At 30.9% G+C, this 12,783-nt stretch overlaps 1 protein-coding gene across 5 annotated transcripts in view; it reads right to left on the reverse strand.

Annotated features, from left to right (window-relative positions):
- LOC117176793 (putative fatty acyl-CoA reductase CG5065) overlaps positions 1-12,783 on the reverse strand; it is a 66,914-nt gene that overhangs the window by 36,504 nt on the left and 17,627 nt on the right. For 2 of the 5 annotated variants that reach the window (XM_033367100.1, XM_033367099.1), the window contains exon 1: positions 7,272-7,478. The exons of the other annotated variants lie outside the window; for them this stretch is intronic. The gene's annotated coding sequence lies outside the window, so the exon portion shown is untranslated. Of the gene's footprint in view, positions 1-7,271; positions 7,479-12,783 lie in introns of those variants that run through there. 5 annotated transcript variants of the gene reach the window in all.

The following is a 12,783-nucleotide window of genomic DNA, read 5'->3' on the forward strand; positions in this document are numbered from 1 at the left end:
CCAATTAGCACAAATGGTAAGTTCCGACAGTGCCTACAAGTGTGCCTACTGGCCGCTAAATGGCAATACCGGTTTCATATGTATACACCTGGTATATTGATTCTAAAGGTACTACTAGTTCTTGACCTGTATGATTCACTAAATAGACAGTGACTAACACTATATGCATTGTTAAACCAGGATTGTCGGAATACTATTTTTAATATAGAAAAATTGTATAATAGATGTCTATATATACAAGGGCGAGTTCTTTATTTATAGATCAAGATTAATGTTTCTTAATTGATTCATTCATTTCTCGGCCAGTAGTAATTTTAGATAGAGAGCTTATTTTTATAAAAAGTTTTTTCTGCGTTTTAGTTCATAGAAAAGAAATAATTTCCGTCTAAGATTGACTTATATGATCACCAGATGCAAACTAAAAATGACAAATGAGTTTTTTATTTCAATTGTTTCAAATGAAATAACCTTGGATTCATAATTCAACCCAGTAGTTCATAAAGAGACTGTTCCGGTTAATTTTGGATCATAGAAATGACTACGACTCATTTATTCCCCTTGTAAAAATTTGATCGTTATTGCTGGATATCGAAAATGACATACAATTAGAACCCCCATAAAATTGATGTTCAAGAAAAAGCTACCATTTTTAAATGTTATTCTAGTTTCTGAAAATTCTACAGGTTAAAAATATTTTCTAAGAAAGTTGCATTTATTTCTGCAGAATATCATAAGAAACCCTTCACAAGATAAACGGCTCGGATTACGATTCAGTTAAGTGGTATTTAAAACAACAATGCAATAATGATAATCCCTTTAGAATAAAATGGATTGAATGATTGCACTAGTTAACAATGCAGTATACATGCTAAGCTCGATTAATAGTTGCAATATTTATTTGGTAAAAATAAACTTAATGAATTGGAGCGCGGTCATTGAAATTCTAAAAATAGTGTTGTCACATTGAGAAAAAATAATTCTACCGAGTAATAAAAAATATTAAATCTCTAATCCAAGATTTTAAAATCTAATATCCATATCATTAATCGTATGCGTTAGATATAACTTCACAGAAAAAACACAAGATAAATTTTACATCGATTTCCGACGAAATATTCGCTGCAACAAAAATTAACTTTACAAGATAAACTTTAACGAAATATCAGTTAAACTTTCTTTTGTTTTTCCATGACAGCACATGTGTTTTGAAAAACGTGAAGTTTTCTGAATAAAACTTTATCCCTCTAAAAATTTCCTGCAACAAATGTTATCATTACTTTATTTTGTATTGCAAAATATATAATAAGTAGTGCAAATGTATTCAGAAATGCAAAAAAAAAAGATTTTACCCGCAACAAAGAAACGGCGTTAAAATGCACTGAAACAAAGAAATTATTTTCGATCGATTTTCTTCAAATTTTCAACAAAAAAATTTTTTCTTAAAGTCTAGTGAACATCTTTTCGCGATAAGTTGTTTTAACTAATATTTTCGCGATGAACGCTGCACTGGTCGAAGTTGACGAATTTGTTATTAAACAAAAACAAACATTTAATTTTTTCAACAAAATGCGTAATTGGAAATAATTATCGAATATCGATGATTGAGTAATAATTATCGAATAAGAAAGTTTCATAAGAAAAATTTGTCGACCGCGTCAAGCTGAATACGAAGATATATTTTGATGTATGTTTCGGCCACTTTTTTATCGATAGATTTTCCCCGGAGTTTTCTCTGTGCATTAGTTACATATAGAAAGGTTATGCCTTTGTGCGAAGCATTTTCATTATCTGCTTGCACGTTAAAATTTATAGGTGCATATATGATTCTCTTTAACCTTTGCACAAGCACATATGGGACGTCTCTAATCGTGCACGTCAAAATTTAAATCTGCACAGATCGTACCCTCCAAACTGTGCAGACCAACAGATAGGACACTCCCAATTGTGCAAAACTCACTTAAAGCGATCAAATGTCGAACTTACAAGTCCATGTGTAATTCGACAGTCCTGTATTTTGACAATCATCGGGTTGTAAAACAATGGCCCGTTTTTTCCTAACAAAATGTTCAAATATTTTTTGGCACCCTATCCTAAAACTTTCTGTGGATAAAGAAGAATACATATACCAAGTTTCATGCCTTCTTAAAATTTTGAGCCTATTTGTGGTTTACGGCATCGACTAATAATTAATCAGGTCTCATTCATCACGTCGACAAGAATATACTATTGGGAGTATGTCTGGAGCCAAACACTTTGACACGTTGTCGAAATTTGCAGATATTTTTAAGTGTGTGACGTAAAAATATTCCTAACATACCTGGATGCAAATTTGCAAATTTCCTCGGAATATTTTACTCAGATTACCTGGACCATTGTATCATTCAAAAAATCAGTGGACCTAGTAACGTTCAACATTAATTAAAATATGTACAAAATATAACAATTCTCTAGGAAAATTCAAATGGGTTTCTTTGCGTGAGTGCTTTTAAGGAGTTTTTAAAAATATCGCCCCTTAGTGCATTAGTTTAAGAAATAAATCATAAGGGCCAAACGAAATGTTTAGATATTGATTTAAAAAAATCAGTGAGATGACCTCTTAGTTGATTCTGAAAATTTTTCGATTTCCCCGAGTAAGGTTTGTGGCATAGTTGTGCACGTGCACAGTTGTTAAAGCACCACCTGTGCAAGCGCACAGTGGCGTTACATTTACTGAAAGCCTAATTCTTTTTATTTTAATATTATCATCAATCAATTGGTAAAACTTTGAGCATATTCGAGGGCTATGTAAGAATTTGCTACTCTCTATGTATGCACACTGTTGAATATGCCACATGTGTACGTGGACTTTAAGTTGAAAATATGATGGTTTTAATCGCGACTTGCACAGTTGGATGGATATCATATGGGCATGTGCACATTTGGGAGAGTACTGTCTGCGAACGTGAATGTGCAGGTTGGGAATTTGATCGCTTTAGTTGGGAATTGCACATTTGGAAGGGTACCGTCTGTGCACGTTTAAATCTTAACGTACTCGGTTAAGACTTTGCACGTGCATATTTGGGACTCTCCCGTCTCTGCACTTCTAGATTTCAACGCGTACAGATGGGACATACCTAACTGTGCTCGTTAAGATGTAGACGTGCACAGTCGTACCACTGACCTTCGGTTTTGCCGGTATCTGTTTGTCGTTACCTACACCAAAATTTGTAAATGAAAGAAATTAAAAAGAATACCCCAATTTGGCAAATATAATAAGTATGAAAGTGGCTATTAGAATATGGCAAAAACGAATGTAAAGGAGGTTACGCTTCTGTACTAATACAAGTGTCAGTGACGCGTAATAAAAATAAAAATAAACTTACTTATATTTTCTAAATCAAAATTACATGCGATTTACTAGTGGCGCTGAAAAGTACTTTATCACTTATTATTTTTACGACGCGAATGGATGCAAAGTATGACACCGCATGACACGTGCCGCGACCACCTGAGACTCACCGGATGCCACTTTTCTCAGGGCAATTTATATTTATTTTAGTGAGATGAATTATATCGAATACGAGATTCAACTAATTTAAAAAAGGACTTGTGTTTTGTGTATAAGATAAGATAAGATTGATAATTCAATCAAAAAAAGTTACGAAATATTCTGTGTAAGCATGCCTCTTCCTTCATTTAATTGGATAACTTGAATTAAATATTCTGTGCTACATATTTACTCTCTAAATTTAAATCAGTCAGCAATGAGTCACTGAAGCAAATAAGTACGAATTTTCACCGATTCACAACGATATCTCACCGATTAAAATATATAATGATTTTCAGTGATGAACAGTAGAATATCGCTTATTTCAATTTATAGACTGTATATAATGTATATATTTGAAATATAAATAATTCCATTAGCAGATAACAATGGGCTTCTCCGTTAACCCGCAAAAAACTCAAAAAGTTGTTCATTGATTTTGTTTAATTCATGTAACTTATTACTCATGAGAAGAGGCCGAATTTTTTTTATATAACATTTACGTCTATTTTTGTTATTTTTATTATTCTTACTAATTTTAAAATTCTTCATGCCAACTTAAAGCAAATGATTCTGATTTCTGATGTTATTTTAAGTTTTCAAAATTCACTTTCTGAAGAATAACATTCCATCCATTTTGGAACATTCATACATATATTTAGAAAATTTGGCTTTTTAAAACTTTTATTTTCTTATCTTTCTAGTAAAAAATATGTTTTTTGTCTTTGAACTACATATTTCTATTTTTAAAAAGATTTGACTCAAGTGTCTAGGTAAAAAATTATTTCAGCAAGTTTTTAACAAATAATTTAATTCAATTCATATACTTTTTTCTACACTCACATGTTTCAATATAATCAATCTCAGCTGGATGCTTTGAAAGTTCGAATGGACACAATTTTTTTTGGAAGTAGAATTTGTCTCGTTCCAGCTAGAAATTTGATTGAACTAATTAAACTTTATTACAGGCCGTGTCTAGATTTATCAAAATTCGGGCACGTAGCACAAATATTTTCGGTGAGCCGACATTTTTCCAGCTCGGCCAACTTTTCGCAACGTCTAGACTCAGCCTGAAAGAAACATAAATTTTTTTTAAGAAAATTCAAAATTCAGGACTAAATTTATCTTCAATAGATTTAAAAAGGAACTACGCCAGTGTTCTTATCTCAACCATTTCGTAGAACAATGATATTTGACACGTACTTTCACGGTCAAATGTTAATTTTATCATTGAATAATTTCGAAAAACGATACCTCGAACGTATTTAAACATACTGTAAAAAAAGATTTGTGTAAGATTACAAAGTTTCGGAAAATTACATATTGTATCATCGTAAATATCACACACTTCACTGTGTGATTTTACAAAAGTATGTGAAATTACAACCTCTAGCGATGTAAACAATAGGACCCTCGAACAGCAGTGTAATATTACACACTCGACAAAAATAATATTTTACATTCCCTCGTACGATTTTTACATTCTGAAGGAAAAATTCAGTCGCAGTGTGTAAAAATACCATGCGACGGTAAAATCACTTTCCTGTGATTGAAAATTACATCGAGATTTTTAATTTGACCAAAGATCTTTAATTTTACCCTGGAGGAAACTGTAAGATTTTTTATTTATAATTAATTAAATATTTATATTAATTAATCAAATAATATGTGTATACGAAAGCATCTCTCGTTTTCGTTGTTTATCGATGACTTTCATCCTCTAATTTTGAAGCATTTTTATTCTTAATGCGAGGAAATTGACAGCTATGTTCAACTTTTTTTTACAGCTTTCAAACAAAAATAGATCGAATTCGAGCTATTCCTATTTTGCCTCTTTCATTTTATGCTATTGGAACGAAAAAAGTGCGGTTATTCAAAACGTATATTTCATATTTTTGTTACGGAATATTTAAACATAAAAAAATACCCATAGTATCTTATGCGTTTTAGGTAAGTGGAAACGTGCCCGGCTTGTGTTTCTTCAATTTCCATGAAATTGTACGAAGTTTGAGGTTCGAGTGTTCGAAACCTGTCGCCCTAATAAAATTTCTTTTCTTTTATTCTTTCGCAATAATGAATTTTACATTTTCGTGTGTAAAATTATCCACCGAATTGAAATATCACAACAGATGCAATTGTGAAACTAATTGCTAGGTGGATTCTTACAATTTTTCGTAAAGTTACTCCGATACACGAGGGTCCTTTTATTTACATCCACCAGAGATGTAAAATTCAATAGATTTTTTTTACAGTGCAGACAAAAATCAAACATAGTTAGTTTTTTTATATTGCACTTTTTTCGTATATCTCAAATATTTGAAAAATGGGAATCTAATTTTTAGAAAAATCGTCGCCAATTTGTTAATTTTTTCTCTTGCGTATTTCCAAAAGGTTCGAAATTTCAGAATAAGTTTGACAACATTTAAAAAGATAATCTTAAAAAACATTTGGTGTCCGATCTAAATATATTTTTTATGACAAACGGAACCTTGACATTATATTTCATGCTTTTGTAATAATCTGAGCAAAATTTTCAATATCTGCAATGCAACGCTTGGACTATTCACTACATTGATAAAAAAGAAACCAAATGGTTATAAATCAATGTGTGCAATATATTTTACGAAGAATTTAAATAATAGCAAAACCGGGAAAAAACAAGATCAAACTGCGGAAAATTGCTTTCCAAGTTTAATTTTTTTCCTGATGACTAACAAATAGCGTATTTAAAGAATAATTTATGAGATAGATATTTTTCTCCCATGAGCCAATGAAGTTATCATAAAAACTAATTGTTATTTAGAAAGTTAAAAAAGTGTTACACCGCACTTTATCAGCCATGCTTTAGAAAATTTGAATAGTGTATTTATTAAACCTGTTCACAGTAAATGCCAGATATATTTTTTATATGAAGTTGAATAGAAGCGTTGCAAACAATTAGCAACTACATATAAAGATATGAATGTATTTTTGAATCCGCCTCCCGAAAAAAATTGTTCGAAGTCGGATAATTTTAATTGTCAATTATTTTCAATGTTTCTGTGCAAAAAGTATCTCTGGGGTTTACTGTGCTAGCTCATTTCAGCCAGTCGTACAGATGATTTAAGTTCATTATCCTAGTTTAACTAACAATATCTACAAAACGGTTCATAGTTAATTTTTCTATTCTCCTGAAACATACTTGTCAATGTTGTAAACATTTTCTGAATTATAGATTTTTTAAAAGTGTTTTTAATTGTTGTCACAAGCAGTTTTAGATTCTTAAAAGTTTTTGAAGACCTTAAACAGATAAGCTGTAAGTTTGCACAGCTGATCATTCATTCGCTTCGCGTATTACTATCGCCCGAATGGCTTATCACGGATATGCTATGATATCAACTTGCCTTCGTTTGTTTAACACTAAAATAAATATAAGATAAAAACACCGTTACTAAGTAACTCCTACTCATTGTCGAGGAACTTCACTGCATTTTAAAGCGATACATTGAAAACCATTGTAAATATTCAAGCATGATATATACGTTTGGCTTGAAAGTTGATTGAAAATGGTATTTCTTTAAAAATATATTTCGTGTTAATGTTAATTATAATATAATAGAATTTACAATAATTTTAACAAGCCGGTTTTTTCTGTAAAATATGTCAGGGTGGTATAGAAAGTCTAGGCTAAAAGGTAAAATTAATGAATGGAACGATAGAGGGCGTTTTGGAAGAAGTGTAGCTGAGAGAAAATAAAAATTTCTACCCTTCTCGATTGTTGCTCTCCCTCCTCGATTAAGCGGTTCTGGCACATCGCCAATGCTTTCGATGATATCCCTTTTCACGAGCACTAACACATTTTCACACTGCACACGAAAGAACAAGAACCACGTCGAGAAGAAAAGGCGCCTAACGTTTGCCTGGAAACTGTTACGATTCTCGGCTAGTACTGATGGATCTCACTGTAGAATTCGCTTGACTGATCGCTGCATTCAATTATGTATGAAAGAGAAGGGGGTTGCGGGACCGACTTTGTCGATGTTCACATATGTGGGTGTACTTCATAGTCACGATAAGCAACAAGAGATGGCAGTATGAGGAGGGGTTGCGGAGACCGTTATATTTTGTAGATAAGAAAGGGTAGTTGCATGGGTAGTTGTGAGTTAGCTGTTAGGGGAACTCCACTCGGATTTTTCATCATAATCAGAAGGTATTTAGTTCTATGTGAAAACTGACTAACGAGGATATATTTAAATCTCCACGTATCGAGACCCCCTAAATCCGAAAAAACAGGGTTTACGATAGTGTCTGTCTGTCGTCGTTGTCTATAAACTGGATAACTTTTTAAAAACTAATTGAATTCGATTGCACTTTGGTACACGTTTTTCGGGACTTAAAACAAAGGTCGAGTTTGTTAACCCGACATTTTTGATCAACAGTTATGGTTTTAACCACAAAAAAATTTAAAGATCTAAAATTACATTTTGCTGTGATATTTTGCAAGATGGGAAAAAATGAATAAACAATAATTGATCATTCAAAAAATATCTATAAATAAGCTATTAATTATTTTTCAATAGGTCGCGTAGTTTTTTTTGATAATAAAAATGACATTAAAAATTAAATAAAATAATTTTTTGTAAAAACGACGCAAGATTAGAAAATAAAATGAATTAATAAAAGTTGTTTATCCAAGAAAAATCTACCAATTCTTTACTACTTATTTTCTCATAGGTCGCGCAGTTTTTGTTTTATTAGAAAAAATAACGTTAATATTAAAACATATTCAATTGTTGGAAAAACGACACAACATTTTTTGATAGGACATATATTATTATTTTTTCTTTGATCTTATAAAATAACATTGAAAATAAACAAATTAAATTTTTGTAAAAACAATATAAGATGCAATGAAATGTTCAATAACAAAAGTGTTTGCCCAAATTAAATCTAAAAATTTGCTCTTGATCATTTTTTGAAAAACGCGCAATCTCTTAATTATACAAAGAAGAAAATGAAAATAGATATGTTTAAATATCAGTCATATATTATAAAGTGTAATAATATGCATTTATTACGGACCCATCGTCGCTCTGATGGTATACCATGATTGTTTTTTGTATTGCAGTCTGTGTAGCCGTTCTGGCGCGGGTTCGATTCCCAAGATTCCCAAAGCAGGAAGCGGAGCTGAATTTATTTGCGGAAAGCTTCGCTTTTGTCCCTTTGTACACAACAGATACCCTGCAGTTTATAATTAACGCTATAGTACAATCACTAATAACCTTGGCAATTGATATGCATATAAACATTCTATCAATAAAAAATACACATTTATTGAAAAGATACATGTTTTCAGAGTAGCTGCGAATAAAGATTAATGCAAAATAAGGAAAAAATATTAACATAATCATGATAAATAAAATTTGTATTTAATGTTGCAATAACTTAATAAGCAACCCTGGACTGAGGTACAGAAATTAATATATAATATACATTTAATGTACTAGAGATTAACATAATATTGAAAAGTTCGCGTTTTGTGTATACGAACTTGAATGAAGTGCGAAATGCGAGACAGCCGAGAAATTCTCGTTATCGTTCGAAATCGTTTGAAATTTTCAACATTTTTCGAGCCGAGATTTTTAAACCTTCTTTTGTTATTGTTCAATGTCGAAAAGTGTTAAAAATTTTTGAAATTTTAATATATACATTTGATATACATTTGTAAAATAAATCTAAAACCTAACACCCAAGCACGTTTTGCACCCAATGTTTTTAATGAGAAAGTTCCGTTAAGGTTTCCCTTTTGACATATCAAAAATACTAGAACAGATCAATTGCCAAACCGGTTTTTTTTAAACAGTTCCAAAAGTTACATTTGAGTGGACTGATAATTCCCATTGCAATTTAGAGCAAAATGTCCAACTGAAAAAAGTAAGAGGACGATATTATGAGAAAATTTTGTTAGAAAAATAATCCAACTTTACCTGTTTTTACGGGCAAAAACGTGGAGTTCAGATTTTTCAAACTAAATCGTGTCCTCTTTAGTTTGAGTTAATGATGCCAGATGATAAAATAGAGCCTACAAAAATCTGCGTAGATCTAAAGAAAACGCCTTTTAGACCTATTATTTTGGGAATTTCAAGGTTTCAAAATTTTTTTGGTTGCATTTTTGACTAAAAACATATTTTTTTTTAAATATCTCGTTTCCTGTGTATCCCACGATAAAATTACTTAAGATTAAATGAAAGTGAAGTCAATTGGCGTAAGTTAAAAAAAAAGTGTCCTAGCATTAATAAATAATTAATTGTTTATAAAAAAAGCCTGCTATCACAACTTACGATTACTTTTTGGCCTTCTTTTTATTATTTTCGTGGATTTCTGCGGATGGAAAGTTTCTATCTCCATTTTATCTTGTGTTAAAAGTGCAAGAAACCATTTTTCAAGCTTACAAACGTCTTTGTAGCTGCATCCAAATCTGGAAAACTTACGCCTGGTAAAGTTTTTTATTATTAATAATTTTTATGTTAGTCATGAAATAAATTTATTACATTCATGTACAAAATATTTTGTTCAGAACATTTCCCTAGCTGGTTGGAAAATGTTTTTTTTCCCGAAGGTAGGGGCGTCAAGGGTTTTGCTCATAGACTCTTGGACTGGGAATTGCCCAGAAGTTGTACGGTAAGCAACACTTATTGGAAAGTATTTTATTCATATGTTTATATTAAAAGGCCCTACTGGAAAAGTTCAACCCCTTGACGTCTATGGTTTTCGCATATGGCAAAATTATGTGCGACATTTTTCAGATTCAGTTATACTTTTAGACTATGATTTAAATCTGCACATACGAAAAAATAATATAAAGTTCAGTCTTTAGTACACAATCAGTTATCTTCATCAAGGTATCAGAATCTTTTTAAATACTCCTGGTTTAAAAGTGGTTACGTTGCAGATAAACCAGGAGAATTTGATAACACGGTAGACTTTTCTTTCAAAAAAATGTCCAATACATTATGTGAAATTCTAAGATGTCAAAATGTATCCTTTTTTAGATGTTCGTGATGCGAAAAATCTCTTTGTTTTAAAAATTTCTTCCAATGGTATCACTATTGTACCACGTACAACGAATAAATAAGTATAATTATGACTTTTGGTCTGATCAATTTTATTTTATTATTGCCTTGAACACACATTTTTTTTTATAGATTTTTCACCTTCAATTTACACCTATTTGTTATTTTCTTGTATCATCGTAACATCTTTAAGGGTAGTTTACCTCCATAAAATTGTTCGACTAATGTAAATTGAGAAATGTAGATTTTTAAACCTTCTTCGTGAGGAAATTTTTCTGCTCTGTTTTGCACGCGAAACTTACTTTATTTTGCAAACATATAATGAAATGCAGTTAAGGATGGTTACCCCTCATAAATTGATTTCTCATGAAAATTCAAAAGCACGCAAGCCTTATTTTATTATCGCGTGCAATATAATTTTTTGCAGATTTTTTTATTTGAAATCATGCCCGTTTGTAAATTTTCTGTATAATTGAAAATTATTGTGGGACAGTTTACCCCCCAAATTTCTTTTTTATTGAATTAAAAAAATAACATTTTTCATCTCTTATTGTGAAGACATTATTCGAGTTGGTTTAATTGTGAAAGATTCTGTTATTATATGTGAAACAATTAAGTGGGTGTTTGGTACCACACTATTCGGGGGTGGTTCTTACCCCCTAAAAATTATTTTGGGCACATAAGAAGAAATATGTTTCGCTTAGTTTTTCGAGTAATACAACATATGTGAGAGCGAAGAAAATTGGATGGGGGCACCTACATAGGGTTCCTTGTTAGTGATTTTTCGCTAAAAAGAAAAAAATTGGGATTTTTCTATGTATCATAACTAGAAAGCTATAAAAGATAGTGGACTATTTTTTAGAAAATTTTCTCATAATTTTGTCCTCTTTCTTTTTTCAGTTGGACATTTTGCTCTAAATTACAATGGGAATTATCCGTCCACGAAAATGTAACTTTTGGAACTGTTTAAAAAAAACCGGTTTGGCAATTGATCTGTTCTAGTATTTTTGATATGTCAAAAGGGACACTTTAACGGAACTTTCTCATTAAAAACATTGGAAGTAGGATTCTTTCGGGAATTTCACTTGTTATTTCGACAAAATGCCTGGACTATCCACGAATTTAGGTTATTACTTTATTTTTTAATATTTGACAAGATTTTAAAGTATCAAAGAACTTGGTGTTTTCACACACTCTGTTTTATCGACTTTAATATACATGTATTATTGTGTATTAATTTCACAACATGATGGTATATTAAAATTAATTTACGGTACCCGATTCAAAATATAGACCCTACTTTGACACTCTTCACGCTAATATTTGTAGGGGCTAAGATTGTAAAGCAGAGAATATTTCCATATGATTTTTCACACTCTGCCTTCCTATACAGAATAATACCTATACAGAATAGAAAAAAACATAATGACATTTGCGTAATGTTTCAAATTATTTTGCAGACGGAATAAAAATATCCATTAAATTTTATAGAACTAATCCTATAGTAGAGGATGCGCTGGATAGTTTAATAAAAGTTAAAATCGTCTTTATTTTACATTGCGTTGAACTAGTTCCGAAACTATAGAGTACAGTTCTATAAAATTATAACCGATTTTTCGCCACAAAAAATTAATCTTTTGTATCATTATAATATTACTATTATACTTTAATATTTCTTTACATGTTTAAGCACACAATTATTTACTATTACAGAGTCACTACACTATTTATAATCGCACGCTATGAAAAGTTTTATTCACCGCGGGTTAGAAGAACCCTAAAAGTTTCACATTCCTAACGCCTAAAGCCTCTCGGCTAGCCAAGCTTGAAGTATAAAAAAAAATCTGAAATATAACCTACAGCTGTGCAAAGCCGTCTGCAAATTTTTGTAAACCATTCTGTAAAAAATAGTGCTACACTTATAATAATATATGCACTAAGATTTTAGATTTTAGAAATATTACAAATTACTATGGTATATTTTATGTGCTTAAACAAGATTTAAACTAAATTTAAAAATATTTCAAGCTATTTTAAAATATCTAAGAAAACTCAATATATATTTTCATAAATTTAATAGATTTGAAAGGATTTCCACAAATTTCCAAAGATTTCAAAAGATTTAACAGACTTTAAAGAATTCCAGAACATTATTTATATTTTAAAATTACTTAAAAATTTTCAAACTCATTTAAATTCTACCGA

Source organism: Belonocnema kinseyi, chromosome 7 (genome assembly GCF_010883055.1).
Source record: "Belonocnema kinseyi isolate 2016_QV_RU_SX_M_011 chromosome 7, B_treatae_v1, whole genome shotgun sequence".
Classification (NCBI taxonomy): Eukaryota; Metazoa; Arthropoda; class Insecta; order Hymenoptera; family Cynipidae; genus Belonocnema; species Belonocnema kinseyi.